Consider the following 26,824-nt stretch of genomic DNA (forward strand, 5'->3'; position numbering starts at 1 on the left):
CGGGCTCCAAACGGGGCCTTATCTCTATTTCGGCAACCCAACGACCAAATGGGAGCTAAGTGGGCTCGTAAATGGGTCTACAAAATAGCGAAAAACCGTGAACACACGACCGGGTAGCAGCGTGTCATCAAATTTGTGGACCAAGTTGCAAACCGAGATGGGTTGCTATTCGGTATGACAGCAAAGCAGGAAAACGCGCAAAAATATTTGTTTCGTTTTTGTTGCAAACGAGGCGTTGTTTTCAACACAAGAAATAGATTGAACATGTTTAATTTTAAATGTTGAATAGAACATACTAAATGTTAAATGCTTTATGCGTAATTTTAAATGTGAATTGTAGAATGTTAAATTGTTTTAATTTATAATGCTGAATGTTGATTGATAAACGTTAAATGTTCAATGCTAAACGCTAAATTTTAAATGTTAAATGCAAATCGTTAAATGTAAACTGCTAAAGGCCCAAGCGCAATGGGAGTCGTATGACGTTTATTCACAACTGCCATCTGTTGAGCTTACTGCCTATCACAGTGTACTCAACAGATGGCGGTAGAGTTTTAGCGACGATGTTTTACTGCGAAAATTATTCTATGCGTTATGTCTGTTTGTCTGTGGTTAAATGTTAAATACTAAAGTTAACATGTTCAATGTTAAATGTTACATGTTGTTTGTTACTTGCTACAATGTAAAATGTTAAATTATAAATGTTAAATATTATATATAACATGTAACATTTAACATGGAACATGGAACATGAAACATGAAACATGTAACATTTAACATTTATCATTAAACATTTAACAACTAACACTAAACGTGTAACATGTAACGTGTAACATTTAGCATTAATCATTTAGCAATTAACATTCAGCATTTTATACATTACATTTTACATTCAGCATTTATTATTAAGCATTTAACATTTAGCATTTAACATTCAGCATTTTACATTTTCCATCTGAAATTTATTATTGAACATTTAACTTGTATCATTTAACATTAAAAAATTTACATTTAACGTTTTAACGCAAATTAAATTGCTATAATTTACATTTTATATTTAGCATTTACTATTTAGCATTTAACATATACCATCTTACATTTAATATTGAACATTTAACATTTATAATTTAACATTAAAAATTTAACATTTAACATTTAGCTTTTAACATTTTACGTTTATAATTTCACATATTAAATGTAACCTGGATCAATAAACATTTTACATCTCACATGTTACATTTTACGTATAATATGTTAAATTTAAAATTTTATCCTGAGCATTTAGCATTTAACATTCACATTCAGATTTTACATCTAAAATTAAACATTCTGATTTAAAATTTACCAATTAACATGTACGTAACATATAACATTTAGCATTAAACATTAAGCATTTTATATTTTACAATTCACATGTTGCATTTATATTTAGCATTAAATTTAGCATTAAACCTATATCATTAAATATTTAACATTTAAACTTTAAAGTTTAACATATTACATGTAATATGTAACAATTGACAATTTACATTTAACATGTATCATTTAGAATTTAGCATTTGACATACACATTCAGCATTAACATTTAACAATTGACATTTAACATCAGCAATCAACATTTAACATGCACATTTTACACTTTACATTTAGCAATTAACATCTAATTTTTTTTACAATTACCATCTAGCATTTGGCATTTAACATTTAACATTAAGCATTTCACGTTTAACAATCAACAATTGCATTTAAAATTAACCAATTGAAGATTTAACACTTACAATTTATCATTTTATCAATAAATATTTAACATTCAACATGAAGCATTACATGTAAAATGTGACAATTACCATTTAACAATTAACATATTACATTTAACATTTTACATTTCAAAATTCTTTATTAACAGTTTGTTTAACATTTAACATGTAACATTTAACTGAACAAAAATGCCGGCTATATTAAAATGTACTTAATCTACCGATGCTATTTATGACGCAATTATTCATATTCATTTTATACGACAGAAATCGCAGTTACCTAGTCGATCACCATTTAATTTCAATGGCACTACAACAGTCTTTTGCGTGCACGCGCTTGAAAACACTTCAAGGAGTGCTTTGACGCTATTGCTGACGCAGCGCAACGCGTTTACTATGACAGGTGTAAGCGTTTTACCAAGCATTTTGCATGGACGCTCATCAAAGCAGCTCAGACGCACACGCACACGCGCACGCGCACGCTTCGCTAAACGCGTTACTATGTCATCGGCCTAACGCTACTCTCCGCAACCTGAAACGAGTGCGATCTAGAGCTCTCCGTGCTCTCACTCATCGACGATGTACCCTTACCAAGCGAAATTTTTCAATTGCCAGCAATGATTATCGCCACTACAACAAGCTTCTTTACAAGAGGTATGTAATTCGTACTCAACATAATCTGCAATGCCACCCCAAGGGATTCTGGTCGTTTGTGAATACTAAGAGGAAGGAAACTGGACTGCCGTCAAAAATGTTTCTCGGCAATGACGTAGCATTGACAACTGAGGACAAATGCAGCCTATTTGCTAGGCACTTCTTAAGCGTCTTCTCGAATGACTCCCCATCGCAAGCAGAAATTGAGCGAGCCGTCCGTGATGTGCCAACCGACGTCGTAAACATGGATGTTTTTGTCGTAGATGTACAAATGGTTCTCTCTGTGATGAGTAAAACCAAATCATCATTTTCACCAGGTCCGAGTGTTATTCCATCTGCAGTCCTAAAAAAATGCTCCGATATCTTAGCTGCTCCGTTGTCCTTGCTCTTCAACCTGTCACTTCGTCAACAGAAATTTCCCGCACTATGGAAACGGTCTACTATGTTCCCTGTTTTCAAGAAAGGAGACAAACGCAATGTGGAAAACTACCGTGGGATTACCTCGCTTGGGGTTGAATCTAAGGTGTTTGAGTCGCTGATAAATGAGAGATTGTTTGCTTCCTGCAAGCATTACATAAGTACATGTCAACATGGTTTCTTTCCTGGCCGCTCCGTGGAAACTAATCTCGTCAGCTTTACGTCGTTCTGTATGGAAAATGTATGCAAGAAACTTCAAGTGGATGCCATCTACACTGATCTTAAAGCTGCGTTTGATAGAGTTGTGCACGACGTTCTGCTAGCAAAGCTTGAAAAAATTGGATGTTCTGTTTCCTTCTGCAGCTGGCTTAGATCGTACCTCGTGCAACGTGAAGTTACTGTATGCATTGGAAACTACTCATCGTACTGTTTCTCGAACAGATCAGGAGTTCCACAGGGTAGCACTTTGGGACCAATGCTCTTCTCTTTATTTGTGAACGATGTAACGTTTATTCTACTACGAGGAGGTAAATTGTTTTTTGCCGATGACTTGAAGATTTATCTAGTCGTTCGAGGCTATGCCGACTGTTTAGAACTACAAAACCTTCTTGAAATCTTTAATGATTGGTGTGAACGTAATTTTATGGTCCTGTGCGTCTCAAAGTGCTGCGTAATTAGTTTCCGTCGAACTAGGACTGCTATTTTGTTTGATTATAACGTTGCTGGAACTGCAGTTCAACGTGTCGATCACGTTAAAGACCTCGGTGTCATGTTGGATGAAAAGCTCACATACACTCGCCACTTCTCAACCACGATCGACAAAGCTAATCGACAGCTTGGATTCATGTTCAAGATATCTAAGGAATTTCGTGATCCTCTGTGTTTTAAAGCCCTTTACTGTTCATTGGTACGCTCACTACTGGAATTCGCGAGTGTAGTCTGGAATCCCTACCAAGCTGTATGGAGTGGACGATTCGAAGCTGTTCAACGCAAATTCGTCAGATACGCACTGCGCTATCTTCCATGGAGTGACCCGCTGAATTTACCACCGTATGCTGACCGCTGTCGTTTACTGGGTTTGGATACTCTTGCTAAGCGACGAAACATATCGCAGGTCGTCTTCGTTGCTAAAGTTTTACTCGCAGAATATGATGTTCCTGAGTTACTGGCCAAAATTAATCTGTATGCTCCTGCCCGAACACTCCGTCCGAGAACCTTGCTACATGAAGTAGTATATGCAACCAACTATGCTGCAAACAGTTCCTTTGTCGCCATGATTCATCAATTCAACGAAGCCTCTGACCTATTTGACTTTGACATCAATGCCTCGATGTTTCGTCATCGTTTGCTGTTGACCAATTTTTAATTTTTAATGAGTGACTACATTTAGATTTAAGTGTTTCATTGAGACTATCAAGTCAGATGGACTATAATAATAATAAATAAATAAATAAATAATAAACGTCAACCTATTACTATAAATGTTTTAAGCTCTCGTATGCTGATGACTTCAAACTTTACTTTGTAATAACCTGTCAACTTCAGAGGGAGCTTGGCAATTTTTCCAAATGGTACTCAACAAATCAACAAATCTAAGTGATTTATTTTGCTCGTAAACACTCATGTGATTTCATTATCGCTGGTAAAACTCTAAAGCGTGAATATACAGTTAAGGATTTGGGTATTCTTTTAGATACGAGTTAAACTTTTAAAGATCATGCAGGAATGTTTCCTACCTCCAAAGAATCAAAATGCCTGGGTTTCATTGTGTGTGCCGCAAAACAATTCTAAGATGTTCACTGTTTAAAGACCCTGTATTGTTCTTTGGTTCGCTGTACATTAGAGTGTGTAGTTGTTGTATGGGCCCCATACTATCAAAACAGTAAACAACAAGTAGAAGCAATTCAACGCAAGTTTGTCCGTTTTGCTCTTCGTCGATTGCCTTGGAAGGATCCTTTCAACCTCGTAAGTTTAAGAAGATCACTGTAAACTAATCGGCCTCGATCTTCTCGAGAGCCTCAGGAACATTACTAAGGCTTCTTTCGTATCTGACATGTTTCAGTCTCTCATAGATTGCCCTGGTGTATTGGTTGAGTTGAATTTCGATATTCGTCGTCGTTCCCTCCGCTCACATATTTTTTTTCGAATTCCTACGTTCCACACTAATCATGGCTATAGACTCATTTATCAGTAGTATTTGTCGTGTGTTCAATCGTTGTTGTCATGTCTTCAACTTTCACTTGTCCCGTTCTGTTAATAAAAGTAAGTTCCGTGAATTGCTCCGGTAGGTTAGCATAAATAGTTGTCAAATTTAGAATCATAAGAATGTTTGCCTAGTTTTAAGAAAAAAAAAATGTACATTTTTTATTGTAATCTGTTGATGCTAAAAGATGAAGAGGTTTTATGCTTATTTGAGAAAAAAGCTTTGAAGCTCTACTCAAATGGGCTTTTCCCTGATCCGAATAAATATAAAGATAAAGATTTGAGGGAAATACTACCAAAGAAGAATATTTAAATAATGACCTTGATACTAACTTAAATAACAGATTTTTTAATGCAGATTTGATATTGAAAAATATCAATCGCAAATCTACATTAACATGTTACAAATTTGGGAGTGAATTCTTTACTAAGTCGGCAGTTTGGACATTGAACAGATGTTAAAATTGAGCAAAGGGCCCATTAATGCGACAATACTGATCGAATGCGTACTCCTTTACCTAGCTCAGATGATGGATGAGGGGACTTGAGGTATTTCCTCAAATGCACAGACAAAAGTGGAAGCTCCAATTAGAATGTATAAACAATAGTGAACCGAGCTGCTCTGAACCAACTCGAACTTTAAACGACTCGTCCTACTACTGCAAACTCAAACAGAGGGCCCTGTTATTTTCTCTCTCTCTCTCTCTCTCTCTCTCTCTCTCTCTCTCTCTCTAACTGCAACGATGCACCCACCTGCTCCTTCCCGATCGATGATCCTCGATCTTCATCTTCGTCATCAACATGCTGCAGCACGTACGATAGGTACCTACTAGGTACTCACAAATTTCAGTCGTGAACTACGAACCAACCAGCCTCGCCAATCACAGGGGGAGAGATCCTTGGGGAGGTCAGGCACAGGCCGCAACGGGGGTGAGGCACAGCACAAAACCGGGCACTGCCCCAGCGAAAGAGTGCATCCAAGAGGCGTGTGCGCGACGAAAGTGACGCTCCAAGCCAAGCGAAGCCGGCTTCGGTTTTTAGTGCCATGCTCCAACGGTTGAAAATTCAAATTTTTCTGATGACGCTACACACGATTGGCTGAGAGGGATTCGGCTTAAGCCAAGCACAGTCACCGAGTGTGAGAGAGGAAGAGTGAGATGTTTGTGTGGACGAGATTATGGGAGAAGTAAAAGAGCACTAATCAGCCGAAGAGGAAGAAGAACCGCGAAAAAAATACGCGAAGTGAACTCGAGCGGGGAGGAACCGGACTTGGGGCAAAGAACAGCGGCGTCATTCGTTGCTGCACGCATCTGTGCAACCGGAGAGAGAGAGATAGAGACAAAAAGCCGCTCAGTTTAGCGCTGCGGTGATAAAAGATTGTGCTGAGCTTGGAGCAGGTGGGGCGGTGAGGAAGGTCGGTTTTGGGTATGGAAGCGAAAGGGACTCTGAAAAGAGGTCATGTGTGTGGAGTACGCGAAGCCGTTGTCGATGGGGACAATAACAACAACTTCTACTGGCGGAGTACAGCCTACTATCATTGTAGGATGTTTATGAACCTTTTTTCTGATATGCATTGCTGTACGATCGTAACCACCCTGCCTCCCTGCTTTTCGGCGTCCCTCATCCGACCTTCACGGATTCCGCGTTCCTAAAAGGGTTTCTCGTCGTTGTCGTCGTCATAGCGTGCAACGAAGAACGGAGAATGCGAATTTATTGCTGTATGGTCATGGTTCGCAAGATTTGATCGCTAGTGCTGTACTTGCACTGACGGGGATATTGTTTTGAAAACGTTCCGTTAGCTGCTGTGTCACAGAGGATCCGAAGATAGGAGGAAGGAGGGGGGTTTATCAAGTTAGCAATCTGGATATGTAGGCCTGCTATGAGTGCTATGTTGGATCCAGCGCACGTCACTGTTCTTTGCAAAAAAAAACTTGTTTACAAAGTTGATACGCTTGATTGTACAGTTAAATTCCACTGATGAGTAGCGTAAGTGAGTTATTGTGCTTCCGACTGAAAATCAGAGCGGCATTTCTCCCTGGTATCACCGGTCTTCGCAAATGTCGCCAATGACTTCGGAAGACGCTTGTCTGACTAGCGCGCTTCGGTTTAGTACTGGCGCCACAATATGTTTGTCTTTTTTTTTTTGCGCCTCATATGTACTACGACAACATCGCATAGTATGGCGTACCCCTCTTGCCTTCACGCTGAAACGATGGGGCCCAAGTGGGAGGCGTCGCGTTGAGCGTGCTCTTTTCCAAACAGCTTGTTATTGTTGTTTTTTGCTTGTAGATATTTTGGCATATTTTATAAGCACCATCTGGACCACGTTCTGCGACTTCTCTCGGCTGGAGTTCTTCTTTCTCCCGAAATGGTGTACTCATAGTATGAGAGTACATCAGTTCCACGCTTGCAGCTTTGGTGGAACTGTAGAAATTTGTGTAAACAAAGCAAGTGATTTACTGTCCCACTTTTCAGCGTTGAATAGTTTCGTTCTGCGCTGCTTTGGTTCCGTTTTTGTTGGGCATTTATTTTTGCAATTCTTCGGTTTTAATGACTGGTGATTGCCATCGGCAGATATTCCCCTGAAGATGTGATTTTACTTATTTATGTCACGCCCGAACTGCGGGAGATGTTTCAAATTCTGATCGATGATGGGAGAGATGATTCGAAAACGAGCATACTGTTGCTTATACGAATCATAATTACGGGGAGTACATTCGGAATTAAGTACGGTTGAATACGTTTAAATGTGTATGAGCAGGACGTGGCTCTATTATCGATTAAAAACCCTGATTCCGACTACTTTGTAACATAATGAATATGTGTGAAGATTCTGACTAATACTTAAAAGACCATGATAAGATGGACGTGCTATTTTGATTATGGTAGGAATCGATAATCAACTTTTAAGTGTCCGGATTTGTGGACTGTGTGTCTGGGTTTCAAGACTATACGGTACTGCCGCTCATGGTAAGTCCACCCCATACAGGTTTGTAAATCGATAACTGCCGATAACGTCTGTGTTAACGTCTGCAATTTAAATTAACATTTTTATTGGATAAAGGAATCTTTCTCGCAAAAAATAATTCAGTGTATGCAATGGTAGCACTTGTGTTCCCAAGTAACAATTTCCAGTTGAAGAAACGCTTTCGTTTTGATTTTGTTCAGCTGCATGTTGAATAATAATTGCACAATGTGTTCACCACAACTTTTATAAAACCCTTGTTTACACTGGTTTGGAGAACCTATACAACTGCAACACAAAGGTGTTGTCTAACGTATAAAGTAAAACGTTTACCCAAAATCAATTTCTTGTTGAAGAAACGCTTCCATTGTGATTTTATTCAACTGCATGCTGAATAATAACTGTACAATTTGTTTATTACAACTTCTGTAAAACTCTTGTTTACACTGGTTTGGAGAACCTGTTCAACTACAGCATTATATGTATACGCGGTATAGGAGTAGAAGCAACTTTTATACAACGTTTATAGATACATATTTAAACTCAAGCTTTATTATTTTGGTGATACAACGTTTGTAGACACTTCTTGACAGCTGCTTTGAAATTTAGTAGAGAGTAAACCTGAGAGGCGTTTGTTGCACTCTTCTATGACTCCTAAATAATCATTGTACAGCAAGCGGTGAAAAGCGTTCATAGCACTTTTCAATGACTCCTTAATAACTGGATAGAAGCAACTTTTATACAACGTTTATAGATACATATTTAAACTCAAGCTTTATTATTTTGGTGAAAGCTCTTATACAACGTTTGTAGACACTTCCTGACAGTTGCTTTGAAATTTAGTAGAGAGGAAACCTGAGAGGCGTTTGTTACACTCTTTCATGACTCCTAAATATTAATTGAACAGCAAACGGTGAAAATCGTTTATAACACTTTTCAATGACTCCTTAATAACCGGATAGAAGCAACTTTTATACAACGTTTATAGATACATATGTAAACTCAAGCTTTATTGTTTTGGTGAAAGCTCTAATACAACGTTTGTAGACACCTCCTAACAGCTGCTTCGAAATGTATTAGAGAGGCGTTTGTTACACTCTTTTATGACTCCTAAATAATCACTACACAGCAAGCGGTGAAAAGCGTTTATAGCACTTTTTAATGACTCCTTAATAACCGTTGTGTAAGTACTCACAATATTCACAGATTAAAATGAGTTTAACTATTGTAGTGGTACGCCAAAATAATTGCTTGTACAGTTTTTATTAATTTAATTTATTTGTGCACATTGAAAAAATATGTAATTATGCCATAATTCACATTCTGTGATCATGGAGGAAGTAGTAACAAGCATCTGTTTAATCTTTGATTGATATTCTTTCAGTTAATCTCTCCAATCATTAATTGAGAGAATTTATCTAGAAATGTTATCGTTGATTATATGATATATGTCTTAAATTAATGTTTGCATTTATTAATAAAACCTATATATAAATTTACCTCTACTCCACCGAAGGTTTCTCGAAGCAAGATTCGAACTCATGATCCCGGATTGCCAGCCGCTTCTGTTTCCATCTGCTCTATTCTTGAATACATATTTTGATCATATGAGAGAAGTATATGAAGCTCATCTTGAGTGACTTCTCTTGCAGTTGAATAATCATTGCCTTATGGTCATATAAACGTGCCTATCACTTGTGCTATTTTTAGCAACAAAATTGTGGTTGGTGGTTGGTCGAACGTAAACAATCATTTAAGAGTGCTCCAAGCAGCTTTTGAAGCTTTTAACCAAATGGCAATACAACTACATTCTTGTACAACTCTGGAAGCTATTATTCAACGTTTGATCAACTCAGGTGTTTTATAAGAGCTCTCAATTGTTTGTTGGGTTCAGTCTATTCTACTCCAACATTCCATGAAAAATCTGAAAATTCTATAATTACTAAGCTATTGTTTCAGTCACAAGATTCCAGTGCTAAATAAATTATAGCATGCACCTGGGTTTTTTTTTAGGTTTTTAAACCAGTGTAAACTACTTTCAAAATATGTTATGCATCGCAAACATTGTTTGTCACTTTTACGACATATGCGACATATTTGTCCCAACATTCTGTGGTATTATTTGCGATGTTCTGAGGCGATTTTACACGAACACGTTTTTATATTTAATAGAGAGAAATTTTATTTGTCAGTACTGTGTGGAAATCTGTTTGAGAATAGAGAACACGCCGCGACGGAAGTTAGCTCAAACCTCTGGCGGGGAGCTTAACGGATGTGCACGAACACAGACTTGTCAAAGTGACAGCTCATCATGCGGGAAAAAGATAACTTGAGAGATAATCCTCTTCTAGGGGTAGGACAGTAGTTCGAAGCATGAAGTAGTTCGCCTCCTCGTGGTGTGCCCTGGAAACGCTAATTATCGAACCCAAGGGAGAGATATTGCGGCTAAACGAACTACCGCAGAGAAACCTTGCACAAACCCTCGTTGTGCAAAGGCAGGAGTGACGCCGAGTTCTTAGAGTGCTTAGCACACGCAGCTGGTAAGCGGTCATATCTGTCCTAAGCTGCCCTGTTGGACAGTTGGCTGGCTATCACGTCTGCTCTAGAACCCAGGCGAACAACGAACAACGAACAACAAGAGGAAGGCCCAGCACAGCTGCTCACCGGCCCCCTCCCATGACGCAATGCTTTCGGGCGGTTCCGGGGAGGGCAAGGGCCTAGAGCTAAGGGTAAGGTTTAGTGGGTCGGGAGAGCTATTTCTCCCATCCCCATACTCTGAGTTATCTTCTCAGGAGTCTGGGAGCAGATTCCCCCTGTATAAAAAAAAAGGGTAGGACAGTGTGCACAAGGTTGCTACAGCACATCCATCCTGACACTACTGTCGACCGCGACAGTTCCTCGAAACGCTGGTGTTCTCTCTCTTGTGGTGTCTGTTTACATTGGCTGTTTAAATTTCAATTGATCAACTTTCTCTTTTTTAACCTGAGCTAAAATCTTACTCGCAGTGTTTTGTACTTTTCACTTACTGAAACTCTTCATCTAAGTATTCGACATCTTCATAATCGATTTCTGAATCAGAAAAATTATTGAGCTCTTCATTGTTGCTCTTCTGATAAAGTCACATGTTCATGGGATCGAATATACTTTCAAAACGTCTGTTGGTTACTTGAAAACCATCTAAATCCGAAATAAAATACCGATTGCGATCAAGAACCTTTCTGATGACGTAAGGGTCTTTAAACTTTGGCTGCAATTTTCCTCTAACCTCTACCTGTCTAACGCTACGAATCGAATCAAGGTCGCCTTCACTGCAATGCGTACGCACCTTGCAGCGCTTATCATATTGCTGTTTATTATAATGCTGCAGCTTACTAATCGATCGCGCAGCGTTTTCGCGGATATCGGTCAAATTCCGATCGTTGTGTGAATTCAACTCATCTACGTAATCTGTCAAACCATCAGAAATATACCGTTTTTGCAGCACACCAAATAGCAATCGAGGAGGAATATCTCCGATAGATCGATTAAGCGTGTTGTTCAGCAGAAATTCTGCTTCGACGAGTACAGTATCCCATTGATGCTTACGAGTTTCTACTAGCTTACTTAACAACGGAACTAGTGTGCGGTTGTACTGCTCTATTTGGCCATTAGCCTGAGGACACGCGGTGGCTACAAGCTGGTGTCGAAATCCAAGATCGTTAGCGAATGATTTGAATTGATCTGCGGTAAACGCGGTACCACGATCCAATACGAGAACATCTCGCGTAGAATATGCGATAAAATATGATTTCAAATGTTTTATCGTTTCACGCGAGTTTGTAGTCTTCGTTGGATACAACTTCAAAAATTTGGTAAACGCGTCAACTACTGCAAGAATATGTTCGTTCTTGCCTTTTGTCCTATCTAACGGTCCCAAATGATCAATATGGATCGTTGCAAATGGAACATTCGTTTTGTCCACGAGATGTAATGGTCCATCTAACTTATTCTGCTTCGGTTTGAATGATATACACGTCACACATTTCACGATGTGATCCTTTAACTTCGCCCGCAAACCGGGAAACCAATACGAACGTTTGATCAGTTCACTGACCTTATCGATACCAAAATGTCCAAGGTTATCGTGACATTTAAAGATAACCGAATCTTCCATGCTTTTCGGAACGTACAAGAGTAGACGGTTCTTGTATTTGCGAAAAAGAAGATTATCGCGTATCTCATAATCTTTACTCTCAGCGATACATAAATCAGTTTTGATCTTAACAATCCTTGGATCTTTAATCTGGTTCACGTACAACGCGTTTTCAAAAACGTTACATGACACATCTGTTTCTTCTACCACGTGGCAATACATACGAGACAATGCATCCAAGCCAAGAAGGTCAATTCTTCCGTCTGATGCGTCCAGCAGACAATGAAGCGGGCCGGACTTCATTTCTTCAAGGTAAGGAAGGCGCCTAACCGAACCGATACAGAGAATACGGTGGCCAGTCCACATCGTGCTCTCTTGCCGTGCGGATCTATTTGCTTTTTGCTGAAGGAAGTGTTACTACTACCTAAAGCTACAACAAATTTAAACAGCACTTTTCAGTTCTCAAACTGTAAAAAATTTCTACCTTATTCAACTCTTATTCCTCTTCGATCCTTGTTTGGACCCTACCCGAGGTAATCCTTCTTGGATATCAATTTGGAAAATTCCTCTTCGATCCTTCAGATTCTTATAGTAATCTGCTTGGAAGTCAATTTGGATAAAAATTTACTGCCGCCATGGCGCCTAAGCGCAAAAGAAAGGGGCAAACTGTTGATCCCCCTTCTGATGAAATTAATTTGAGTAATCAATTTGATTTGCTCACGGATGATGAGAATGATTCATCATCCAAGAAAAATTCTAGTAAACTTTCCCGGCTTAATGCCAAGAAGGAAAAGATTCCCCCTATTGTGATAACCACTTCCGATTTCCATGCTCTTCGCATGGAACTTTTAAATTTCGTGAAAGTTAAGTTTTAACTACAAATTGGACGTCGGGATGGGGACCTCCTTTAGCTCAGTCGGTAAAGGTACAGCTACAAAGCAAGACCATGCTGGAGGTGGCTGGGTTCGATTCCCAGTCTGGTCTAGGAATTTTTCGGGTTGGAAAATGTCTCGACTTCCCCGGGCACAGAAGTATGATTGGACTTGCCACACAATTATACCAATGCAAAAATGGTACAAGCATCGAAAGCTCTCAATTAATAACTGTGGAAGTGCATTTAGAACACTAAGTTGAGAGCACGCAAAAAGCTAAAAATTTTCTCAAGGGTGCCCTTCAGAAACTTACCCGTCATAGGTCTAAATTCTTTATTATTGGTGATTTTAATGCAAAACACCGCTCATGGAATAATGCTCAAAGCAATTCCAATGGTAATATTCTGTTTGATGATTGTTCTGCAGGTTATTACACTATTCAATATCCAAACAGCCCAACATGCTTTTCTTCTGCACGAAATCCCTCAACTATTGATTTGGTCTTAACTGATTCATGTCAACTTTGTAGCCAATTGGTTACCCATGCTGACTTCGGTTCTGATCACCTTCCAGTAACTTTTGAAATATCCCAAGAAATAATTTCTAATTCCAACAGCTCTACTTTCAATTACCATAGAGCTGATTGGGAGCAGTATCGAACATTTACGGAATATAACTTCGATCCAAACATTCCTTTGCAAACCAAAGATGAAATTAATTATGCTATTGAATCTCTGACTACTTCTATAGTTGAAGCAAGAGCTGCCTCAATACCAAAATGCGAGGTTAAATTCGATTCAATTATAATAGACGACGATCTTCAGCTCTTGATCCGTCTTAAAAATGTCCGTAGGAGACATTATCAAAGAACACGCGATCCTGCCATGAAAGTTATCTGGCGGGATTTGCAAAAACAAATTATAAAGCGATTCTCTGCCCTGAGGAACAAAACTTTTGCAAATAATGTTTCTAAATTAGACCCGAGCTCCAAACCATTTTGGAAACTCACAAAAATTTTGAAAAAACCTCAAAAGCCTATTCCAGCGCTTAAAGAAGGTGGTAAAATTTTGATCACAAATTTGGAAAAAGCTCAGAAACTTGCTAAGCAATTCGAGAGTTCCCACAATTTATTTTTGATGATTCCTGGGGGACTGATTTGGACGAAGTAACGTCTGTAACTAAAAATTACCTTGTCTTTCTTGGTAAAATTATTTAACCGATGTTTCCATTTGGCATACTTTCCTGATAAATGGAAAAATGCAAAAGTTGTTCCAATTTTGAAGCCGGATAAAAATCCAGCTGAAGCTTCTAGCTACCGCCCAATAAGTTTGCTTTCTTCAATAAGTAAACTTTTTGAAAAGATAATTTTGAATAGAATGATGCTTCACATTAATACGAACTAAATTTTTGCAGATGGGCAGTTTGGATTTCGCCATGGACATTCAACTACTCATCAACTCTTAAGAGTTACCAATTTAATTCGTTCAAACAAATCTGAAGGCCACTCAACTGGAGTTGCTCTTCTAGACGTAGAAAAAGCATTCGACAGTGTTTGACATGAAGGTTTTATTGCTAAATTGAAAAAGTTTAATTTTCCAATATATTATGATATATTATGAAATTAGTTCAAAATTATTTAACTGACAGAACTCTGCAGGTAAATTATCAAAATTTCAAATCTAATCGACTACCTGTTAGAGCAGGAGTTCCTCAGGGTAGCATTCTTGGGCCTATATTGTATAACATTTTCACTTCGGACCTCCCTAATTTGCCTCAGGGTTTGTTCGCTGATGACTCAGGCATTTCCGCTAAAGGAAGAAGTCTTCGTGTTATTAGCAGCAGACTGCAGAAAAGTTTAGATATTTTCTCTTCTTATTTACAAAAATGGAAGATTTCTCCCAACGCTTCCAAAACTCAACTTATAATATTTCCACATAAGCCTAGAGCTTCGTTTTTGAAACCTAGTAGTAGTCACATAGTCACTATGAACGGAGTTCCAATTTCCTGGTCAAACCAAGTGAAATATCTTGGATTAGTACTTGACCAAAATTTAACTTTTAAAGATCACATTGAGGGCATTCAAGCCAAATGTAACAAATATACAAAATGTTTGTATCCTCTTATAAACAGGAAATCCAAACTTTGCCTGACGAATAAAATTCGAATATTTAAACAATTTTTTAGACCGGCCATGCTTTACGCTGTACCAATATGATCTTGTTGTTGCACAACCAGGAAAAAAGCACTTCAAAGGATTCAGAACAAAGTTTTGAAGATGATTTTGAAATTGCCTGTAAAAAATCTCTTCTATCAAAAAATGACTTGACGTACACAATTATATGGAGCCGTAAGAGTGCAGAAACATCTACGTCCTGAACTGCTTGGATAACAATAATGTGACACAGAATACACCAGGTGAACCTTTGTCATTGACGAAAAAATGAATAAAATTTTGACGAAAGTTTTTTTGAGGATCAAGTCTGTCAGTGGCTATGTGAAAAACAATGTTGTCAATATCACGCGAAATCTCAGCACTGGTACGTGCACAGCAAGAATTGAAATATGCGTGAAATAACAAATGTCTTATCCAAGGGGTAAGTCACTCAGCACAGTGTGCCGAAAGTAGATTCGGCACAGCTTGGGCACATCCATTGGTACACTTTCGACACAATCTCGTAGGCAATTATTTGTTCATTAAATAAAATAGGAGCACTGCTGGACAGCTGTCATAGAAATTATTTACAACATTAAGTGCTGTTTGACTGTGTATTTCAGAAACATACTCTTATTGAATATTCTAGAGGAACTCAGTCCAGCCATTAACTTCTCGGTTCACATTTAAATTTCAAATGTAGGCTTCGGAAGGCTGTCGATTGCGATCGATGCCAGTCACAAGTATTTCAGCTACTACGCAAATGGAGTGTACTACTAACCATTGGCATAACTAATGGGGGTGCCTAGGGTGCCTGGTCTACTCCAGAATGATCCACGCTCGCTCCATATTTTTTGGAGATGCTAATTCCAACAATTTAAGTTATATATATCTTTAAAAAAAATCTGGAGGGGGCCTAGATCATTCTGGAGGATTTAAATTTGAATTAAGTTAAAGAGTAGTTTTATTTTCGGATACGTGTCATCTTATACGAGATGAAATAAATGGTTTTCGATTTTTTTTAATGAAAATAAAAGTTAATTAGGTTGAGTGGAAGCAATAAAAATTGCGTGCGATTGTGCCGTGAAAAGTAGTCGGTCAATTGGTCGTCTACCAAACCAAACTCATTTGAACAATAATTAACTTACAGTTTTTAACCTGAATTTCGAACGAATTCTCCCGGAACTCCAACCCGATGGTAAAACCGAACGTCTTAATTTGAGATCCTTCTTCTTGGCATAAACCATTTCGACGTCGAAAACCTCCGAGAGCTTCTTACCCAGAACCATCACCTTCAGTAGTTCCTCTTGCAGATCGAGCAGTAAAGTGTAGTGCTTCGGAATCGTTTCCGTCGGATTGCAACCAGCAACGTTCGGATGACATTGTAGTAGTTGCACTTGTAACGAGCACCCAGAGTACAGATGATAGATCCAATGTGCAGATAGTTCTTGTCGCTCAAGCTGTAATGGCCACCCGACTGGATAATCGACGGGTAGCACATGTCCAACTAGTTGGTATCCACACCGGAGACGTAGCTTTTGTCCATCAGTGCCTGCTCGACACCCTCCGACAGTTTGGCATGTTTTACTTTCTTATCAGCAGCCATAATCTCCATGACGTGATCCTTGGGGTACTTGTTGAATATATCTACCGTCTGATGGTGATAACCTCGGAGCCCTCCTTAGAGGACTCGCCACCCGGAAAGTTTTCCTTGGAGAAAACGCCCAAAGTTTTGCCATCCTTGGATCCCTTAATAGCCTCCAGCAGCTTGTCAAAATTGGCCTTGTCTTTGTCGTTCTTATCCCGAACCAGCAGCTTCACCGACGGAACTCCCTCCTCACCCTCATTCTCGATCTGCTTCAGGGAATCAACCTTCTTCTTGCTGGTCTGGAAAAAAATTGACTTTTTGCACAGCACCGTAATCCCAGCAGCCAGGTCTTCAGCGAGGATGATTTGCCGTCAGAATGCAATCCACCTTCTGCAGCGAATCAACATGGGAAACTCTGGTTCCTTCCAGCTGGCGTAGAGGCGTTGTATTCGTCGGTAGAAAGAATCCTTATCGACCACGATATTCGACATTTTCGGAGCCGTTGCGATTGCAAACCTGAACATTCAAGCTGTCAGAAATACTGGGTTGCCAAGTATACCATACTATTCGTATTTCTTTTAAAATAGCAGCTTGCCCTATGCCCGCAACCGCCGGCACAATCAGCACACCAACGGTACACTTACAGCACACTGAGAAAAATTTTGACCCAAGATTGGTGTGCGGATTGACCTACCCTTTGGTCTTATCATGGTTATCTTCTGCTGTTGACAATAAAAAAAACAATGAGATGTTAGCAAAAGACTCTGTCGTTGAAATTTTATTCAGAAAAACAACTGAAATATTTCTATCAATATCACGTAACATATCTTCTTTCAGCGCCCATTACACACGTCAATATTTCTTTACAATATTATCAATATATAAACATTAACAACATTAATAACCATACACTAATACCAACGAGTGGAAACTAACGATTTACAATTGGCTCACTACTTGACTAGCCTATTGGTCCCAAGCAAATCAATTAACGTTCTCCATTCGCTATGAAAGTTTGACAGAAGGGTTCGTGGATTTCCTGTGTTTTGAGGGGTGCATCGATTAGCTTGAGACCGAAGAAAGTACGAGAGCTGAGCCTAAAACTTGTCCACGTTTCTTCTGGACCTTCTGGTCTTAGAGTTACCTCTATGCTAAATGTTTTGTTCAGACTATATAGTTATAACAACAATCAATACGAAACTAACGATTTTAAATTGGCTCACTACTTGACTAGCCTATTGGTCCCAAGCAAACGATTAACGTATCCCATTCTACACTCATAAAATAAATCACATAACCAGTGGAAAATATTCATGTGAATTTCACATAACTTTCATGTGATCCCATAATTGGAAAATGCACCACTAAATCACATGAACGTTATGTGTCAAATGAAATCTACACACTTAGAAATTATCGCCGACTTCGGTAATTTTAACCGAAATCTGAACAGCTGAACTGTTCGGTAAAATTTATGCAATTCAATTCATTTGCTTTTCAGCTACTTTGAAACTAAATCTCCACTAAAATGACAAGATTTGATCCTTTAAACAAGGTTGACCATGTTTTGAAAGTATTTTCAAGTTCAATAGCCTTTAAAATGAAGGTCAAAGTTTTACCGAACGTTCAGCTGTTCTGATTTCGGTAAAATTTACCGAACACGAAAACAAAATCTTAGTGTGCATATGATTTCTCATATAGAATTTCTAATGCTATGTGATATTCAGGTAAAAATCATCGTTTTTGTTTTGGAAAAATACTATGTGCGTTCCTAATAGAAACTAAGTGAAAACTTTTTTTCAGTGTAGTCGAAATTCCACACAGAAACAAAATCCATTGGCAAAAATACTATATTGATGGTTTAAATTAAATACTGCCACCAATAGATTTTTGCAGAAACGAAATTCATTTAATTTTACTATTTTTTCTATCAAAACTACTATGCCGTTTGAGTAAGCATAGTAGTTTTGACAGAATGGCAGTAAATTTGATTATATTTATAGTCAACTATACTGAAATCATGGTAGATTTAACGGTTTTAAACGTAGTTATTCTGAAAATAAGTGTTTTCTGCAAAATAGTATTCCTAACTATTATCTTTGTTTCAGTGCAGTACTATGTTTGTTTTGATTCGCTACACTGATAAATTGAACTATTCCCATTTTGCTTGAAATTTAATCAATATGACATTAAACTCAGTTTAATCATATCGAATGATTAAAAATTAATCCTCTCTTTCTGAAAAATAAGCATCTGATATTAATTCCAGTTTAATCATGGTTGATTAGATTGTAGATTATCTTTTTTTGAATATTTTTTAATCATTTTTGATTCTATTTTAAACATTTTTGATTGAATTTTAATCTTTTTTTTATTATATATCAGTATTGAACAAGAATTAAATTTAATAATGGAAAGATTATTCCAATTTTAATCATGCTTGACTACTGACAAAGTAATCATGGCTCGGACTCAATAAGGTGAAGCGAGAAACTGCATACTTTTTAAGCTTTTTTGATTTAATTTATCTTTGAGTGTATGAAAGTTTGACAGATAAAATGAGGGGATAGTGGATTTTCCTATGTTTCGAGAGGTGCATCGATTACCTTGGGACCGAAGATAGTATCAGAGCTGAGCCAAAAAGTTGAGCACGTTTCTTCGGGACCTTCCTGTCTTAGCGCTATCTTGATGGTCGTTTCTGTGTTGCAATTATTTGACAACAGTTATAACATGTTGAAACTCTGTAGTCTGAACGTACTATAACGCCCCGTACAGACTATGGCTTATATCATGTAATATAGGCTGTCTTGCAAATGAGCACTCGTACATAGGATTTCCAGTGAAAACTAGATATATGAGTGCTCATTGCAAGACAGCCTATATTACATGATATAAGCCATAGTCTGTACGGGGTATAAAGTGTTCGTTACACGAGTCAATATACTGACAATAAATTGACATCCTGCCAATATTATTGAAAAGATAATATTGTTGGCGATGGATTGATGATGAGTATTGTTGAAAAACTGATTTTCAGTTCACTTTGTCAATATTCTTCCCCTACCCAAGAGGAGGGAAAACGTACGACATTTAGACCGACTGACTCACAAAGCACCTTCGCGCATACAGTGTTGCCATGTTGTTAAATATTCGTGTGGGATATAACATCGTTTTTTTTTTTTAATAATTCGTTTATTTTTCCAGGCTCATTTGCTGTAGCTTTGCGGAGCCGATATTCATTGTTTAGACAACAAAATTACTTAAAACTAACGTTAGCAAAGCGGGGGCCGATTACTCGCGGCTATCTCGAGGTTAGGGGTAACAAATTGTAACAAATGGATGGCAGGGTAGGGATTGTGAACACAAGGTTTGGAGACCAATGTGCTCTTGATCTCGAACTAGGCGACACTCTGATGAAAAAGACAAACATGGGGGTACACCGATGGGCAGCTAACAACTTGGGAGAACACAAGATGACACTAACTACTAAATCCTCAAATCTATCCGTTTTAAAAACACATAAATTAAATTCAAATAGTCGAGGTCTCGGCTCGCCAAGACATCTCTAAGGGGTATCGCGGGTTGTTTTCCTCGGGCCCTGAGGGATGTGGATAACTCAGATCTGGCAACACGGTGTAAGGTACATGACCGAACAACATGCTCGATATCGTGATAACCACTGCCACACGCACATAAATTGCTGCCTGAGAGCCCAGTTCGATAGAAATACGAGTCTAACGAGCAGTGATTGGACATAAGTCTTGATAGGGGTTTTGATCTAATTTCCGTCCTACTAAGCACATCCCGCACTACGGATGATGGAAGAAAAAGTGGATTCGCTAGGAGCGCTTCTTTTGTTTTGAAAACAATGTGTGTAAATATTCATACAATGCACTGTAATAGGGTTCATGTTGTGGCTTATGAAATAACGGATCGGAACAAACGTATTATTGATTTGTACGAGGTGAAATCATTGATATAATTGATGATTTCTGCTCGATAGAACGGAAATGGGCGATTACGACGAAGTAGCGCTCTTCCCTATAATGCGTATTAAGTCGCGGCTCATGCCCAACCCTTTGAACCATTCGACACCTGTGGGACACCTCATTGTTTCACATACCTACTCATAAAGTTAATTAATAATTATATGCATGTTTTTCATTTAAGAATGTTTATCAGCATAATAGTTTCTATTTAGGAAACTGTAAACCTTGAACGTGGATTATTTCACACGAGTGGTAATTTCACGCACCAACAGTCGATTTGATTCAATTCGATCAGTTTGTAAAAACACATGTATCTGCATGTGTTATATGTTGTCCTGTGTATTTTCTGTATCCTGTCAAAACGTTACAACAATTCCGGAGAACTTCGAGATAAGGGCGTAATTGCTTTTGTAAACGGACACGTCATTTGCCGATTTCTCGCGAATATAACAACACAAACAGGTAGAGGAATGATTCCTCTATCATTTGGTATAGTTTGTTTGCGAGATTGTTCTTTTATTCACGAGAAATTGGCAATTGACGTGTTTGCATTCCTTTAAACTGTTATGAAAACTTAAGAATGTAAAACACACTCAATCTAGCTCGGTAAAATCTCCAACAGCCGATTACTTCGGCATTAACTTTTGCTAATATATCTGCAAAATATCTGTTTGTTAGCTGATATCTCAGCAAAATGATATTTGTTAGCTGAGTCTCGGCAATTGTTTTACTGAATCACAGCTAAATAAATTGCAGAACTACTCGGCTGTAGGAATCTCGGCGAAAAAAATTTAGTCTGTAGGTCATTATTTAACACCATTCTAAAAATTCATAAAAAAATATGGTACACACCAGGCAGGGAAAATCATTTGCATTCATTTCATACATTCATTTACATTCATTTGCCTCTAACTTTTGTCATCAACTGCATTTCGCAAAATAATGTATATAGCTTTTGTAGGTTTTGTTATTAGCTACAACTTTTGTTCATAACTCAAATCTGTATCTCTTATGCATCACGAACTAGAGCGGGCAGAACTTGTTACTGTTTTTCAGTGAATGTAAAATACATTCACTGAAAAACAGTAGTGGCTTCTGTTCGCTCTTGTTCGTCATGCATCAGAGATACGGATTTGACTTGCTAACAAAAGTTGTAGCTTATAACAGTACCTACAAAAGCTATATACATCATTTTGTGGAATGCTGTTGATGACAAAAGTTAGAGGCAACTGAATGTAAATGAATGTATGAAATGAATGCAAATGATTTTCCATGCTTGGTACACACTAAACCAGGCCTGAGAATGTATTCCGAATTTGTACGGACCTAGTAAATCCAATTTAGTAATCAAAATAAGTTTAAAATCGTTAATCGTTAAATCGTTACGAGCAACGGTAATTTGAAATTTTACCAACTTTTGCAGCTGTTCGAAAACCCGGCAAAAAATTTTCGACTTCGGTGATCCGAATTCGGTGTGTAGCTTGTATTTTCTACTCTCAAAAAATTCCACACTTGATTTTTTAAATGCACAATCACATTTACTCTAAGTGTATTTCACCTTGGTACAATGTGTTATACACGTTAATTTCTAGTGTTTCAAACTTTGAAATGTTGAATAGCTTTCACTATCTATTCAAGTGTATTGCACATTGAATCACACTACTGTTCAAAGCAGATGGATTCAAAGTGTTTTGCATTTCAATGCGATGTGAATTGCTTGCTCAGAAAGGTAAACATCGAAAACAAGACTTGCGACTTTATCCTATCAACCCACCTCATATATGAGAACAACCGTGGCACAGGGGGAAGACTCCGGCAGCAGCACACCCCAACAGTCCATAATTGAATGCCAAATTAAAAAGATATATGAAAGCTCTGGCCTCTGGCAGTTTTGTTTATATATTTGTCGATTAATTTTTAGAGTCGGCAAAGAAGAAGTCGATTAAGTATAATATTTTAGAATATTGAACTATGATGTGCAAAGCTATTGATATCACCATATGAAGCACATAGAATCCAAGTGTGTCACAATTCAAATCCATAGTGTTCAGGCATGATTCATAGCATAAAGCAAACCCCACACGTATCAATATATTGACGGGAAGGGGAATTATTGACATTAATATTGATGATGTGAATACAGAAATATTGTCAATACCGATGTATTGACGTCAATATTGAATGTATTGACAATACGATTATTGTCAATAAAAGCAATCGTGTACGGTCCACATAAGATTCACACATGAAATGGATGTGTTTTACATTATGACGTGTAAATTTTTTTGAGTGTATAGGTTTATTTCGCTTTATTTCGCTGATCCATGATTCTTGCGAGGGGAAATTGAGACAAGTAATATTGACTCAATCTATTAATAAGGTAGAAAGGCTTCAATAATGTTGTCAATATTCGTATATAGGTGATATTGATGGCAAAATTTACGGTTTTGTCAATATACTCTAAGTATTGACAAAGTGAATTGAAAATCAGCTTTTCGTCAATACTTGTCATCAATCATCGTCATCAATATCACCTTTTCAATAATATTGTCAGTATGTTAATTTATTGTCAATATATTGACATGTGTAATGGACGCTTTCCATGAACAATATTGACAAACCATAGCACTGACTCAAATATCCATTACATCTATTCAGCGAAGGCTGCTTGAACCATTTTACAACACGACCATCCCGAAGAAAACGCGCCACGAGCTGTTTTGATTCCGTTCCTACTCCAGTCCGTACGCTCGGCAAACCGATTTTTTTTTCGCACTCTGCTAAATATTGTTTGCCTCATTTTTTTTCCATTTCAGCCTTCGAGCAGCGTATACTTTCAACTTTGTTTACGTTTTTTTATTTCCTTTCTATCTCGTGTTTTCGACTCACATACACTCTCACCCACTGGCTGTTGTCACAATTTCTTCCCGTTGGTTATTTTCCCCCCATTTATTTCTCCAACAACAACAACCCCAACAACGAACGGATTCGGCTTCAGCATCGGCGTGCGCTGTTTTTGTTATTTTCTCTTATTTGCATGCTTTGAACGTTCTTCTTTTTCCATGGCCTCCACTTGCCTTTGCCTCCTTTGCCTCCTTAGCTCCTTCCCATGCCCCTCTCTCGTATGATGCCTTTGAACTTTCTCGCTCGATCGCTTGTCACTCTGCCTACTATACTCCGTTAGGTCTCTTCACGATGCTGGTGAAACGAAAAGATTGTTTGAATATAGGTACCTACTTATTATTATTTTGAAATTTTGTGGCAGGCTGGTGTGGCAGAGCGAAGCCGCGATTTTCTTAGTGCCGTGCCGTGCCGGTATGGTTTCTTTGCATCTTCTTTCCGGTGCTTGGTCTTATTCGTCGAATGCTACCGCACGTCCCGGCCGAACCCAGCAATATTGTGAAACAACATATTCAAAACAAATGCGGTAAAAGTGCAGTTATTTTTTACTGCAGAACAACCAAATCCGGGCGAACGAACGTGTTGCGTTGATAATGATTAAAGCAGCTCGGGTGTGGCAGCTCGGCATGTTGCTCCTGTGTGTGAGCTAGATTACAAATGGCCTTGTACTATATGAGGGTTGGGCCTAAAACACACAGCCTCGATGGCGCAGTAGGCAGCGCGTAAGTCTCATAATCTTAAGGTCGTGAGTTCGATCCTCACTCGGGGCAGGAGTACTTTTTGTTGTTTTTGCTATTTCCTAATCATTCGAAATTACAATCATATATATGTAAATATCTAATGGCTATGCTTTCACCCGAGGTCCATAATTGGACAATACGCTCGCAACTGGAACCGAACAGGGTCATCGTACTGCTCGCATATGTACTGTTACGACTCACTCACACGTTTAAATTGATAAGCTGGGTAGAGGTTTACGCAACAACGTACATATCATAGCCGTCGTACGACCAGTCGCATGGCAATAGACATTTGAATAAGTCTTATCTGAGCTCAATCTGTTCAACACTTCCTTTTGTTATATGCAAATGTCGGAGAAGAGTGCTCTCCACCTTGTCTCCACAATTTGATCAATCGTCGTCTTTCCTTCTTTCTTCTTGCCGTTTGCGAAGTTTTCTTCGTTCATCGTGGAATAAGACCGGGACAAGAAGATCAACGCACGAGACAAATAAACATGTACACGAGTCCGATTTTAAAGCGAGCGAGCATAAAAAAATTCAACTTGTTCGTTTCTTTCGGTTCTGTTGTGCTTCGTTTTCGTCGTTGGGCAAGGCTTAAATTTTTATTTCTTTTGTTTTCCTGCAAATCGAACCCAATTGGCAGCGTGTCAAGTATTACAAGCTATTAGCATAAAACATGACCTAAAAGCCCAAACAAAAACACTCGAGCCGATGTTGGAATATTATGGGTAGTGTCTCGAAAGGTAAACGAACTATTTACATTGAACATAAAGAACGGCGAATGGGAACTGCATTCGAACCAGACATTAGTTAGTAAACTTTATACGCCCACCGTAGCTTGAATCAATCACCTGTGGGTTGGCGTAAATCAATGTCTTTAATATGCTGACAATAATCGTATGGTCATTGTTGCCCTTAATTTCCTCAACATGGAGATTAGGGGCCTCATTGTGGAAGGCTAAACGACAGACTATTTCATGCAAGCGTTCATACAAAAAATGCCTCGTTTCGACTTCCGCCTTGAGGCCCAAGATTTGTTAATCGATAACCGTCAGTTGAAATCCTGAGAGTCACAATAAGCGATTTTATCAATTTTATAAATCATAAAATCGCTTATTGCGACTCTTAGGATCCACAGGTTTTATGTGTCAAACACATACTTTGCAACATCTTCTTGTATCTTAAAGGGTGTCCACGATGAAATTGCCACACACAAAATTGATTCGCAAAATTCGAGTTTTCATCCGATTGCCATCAAATTTTCAGGGATAACTATTATAACTATTAAACTTCATTTTACCATTTTACTCGTATTTTATTTACAGTCCATACGCAAATGCCCGCACCTTGGCCTTAACCCCGGCCATAAGATTCTGCACAACCTGTGAATCAACCGTTTTTTGCATGTAAACCCATACTTTCTTCAGTTCCTCGACTGTCTTCACTACCTTAGGTCGTTTAAGAAGGTGCTGCTTCATAATCGCCCAGTACTTCTCGATGGGGCGGAGCTCCGGAGTGTTGGGAGGGTTGAACATTTTCGGCACGAAATTGACATTATTTTCCGCATACCACTTCAGCACGTCCTTGGAGTAGTGGCATGAGGCCAAATCCGGCCAGAAGATTGTTGGGACGTTGTGGGCCTTCAGGAGAGGAAGCAGCCGCTTCTGGAGGCACTATTTTATGTACACCTGTCCGTTCATCGTGTCCTGGGTCACGAAAGGTGCACTCCGCTTCCCGCACGTGCAGATGGCTTGCCAAACCAGGAATTTCTTCGCAAATTTGGACATCTTCTGAGTGCGGACATGCTCCGGAACGCTGAACTTATCCTTGGCCGTGAAAAACAGGTTGCCGGGGATCTGTTTGAAGTCGGCCTTCACATATGTTTCGTCGTCCATGATGCAGCATTCAACTTTCGTCAGCATGTTGAGGTACAACTTCCTGGCACGGGTTTTGGCGGACTTGTTCTGCTTCTCGTTGCGATTAGGGGCCTTTTGTACCTTGAACGTTCGAAGCCCAGCCTTAGTTTTGGCCTTCTGGACAAAACTTCGGCTTAGGTGCAGCTTCTTAGCCACATCCCTAACGGAGGCGTTCGGATTTCGGTTGAAGGCCCCAACTACGCGGTTGTGATTTTTGGTGTTGCACGGAATACTTTTTCCTTCACTTCTGGGCTTCCGATCGGTGGTCAACCATTCCTCGAACCGCTTAATCACTCGCGACACCGTGGAATTCGCGATTCCCAACGTTTTAGCGATGGAACGATGCGAGAGATCCTTGTTCTCGTGATGAATGCGCAAGATTTTATCACGCACGAGCTGTTCTTTCGACTCCATTTCCGCGAGTTTTGATCACAGGACTTTAAAACTTGCAGGATGTAAATAATGCACTATGAACTAAATCCACCCAAATTTTCATTAAATTCTACCCAACGGTTAAAAAGTTAGAGCAATTTCATAGT

The 26,824-nt window shown here is 38.7% G+C and overlaps 1 non-coding gene across 1 annotated transcript; it reads left to right on the plus strand.

Moving 5' to 3' along the window:
- Positions 1 to 24,326: 24,326 nt before the first annotated feature.
- TRNAM-CAU (transfer RNA methionine (anticodon CAU)) lies at positions 24,327 to 24,399 on the plus strand. Its single transcript has one exon. It is a non-coding gene; the product is annotated as a tRNA-Met (tRNA).
- Positions 24,400 to 26,824: the final 2,425 nt, after the last annotated feature.

This window comes from Ochlerotatus camptorhynchus, unplaced genomic scaffold (genome assembly GCF_037179485.1).
Source record: "Ochlerotatus camptorhynchus isolate MF236.1 unplaced genomic scaffold, CSIRO-AGI_Acam_v1.1 ptg000116l, whole genome shotgun sequence".
Lineage (NCBI taxonomy): Eukaryota > Metazoa > Arthropoda > Insecta > Diptera > Culicidae > Ochlerotatus > Ochlerotatus camptorhynchus.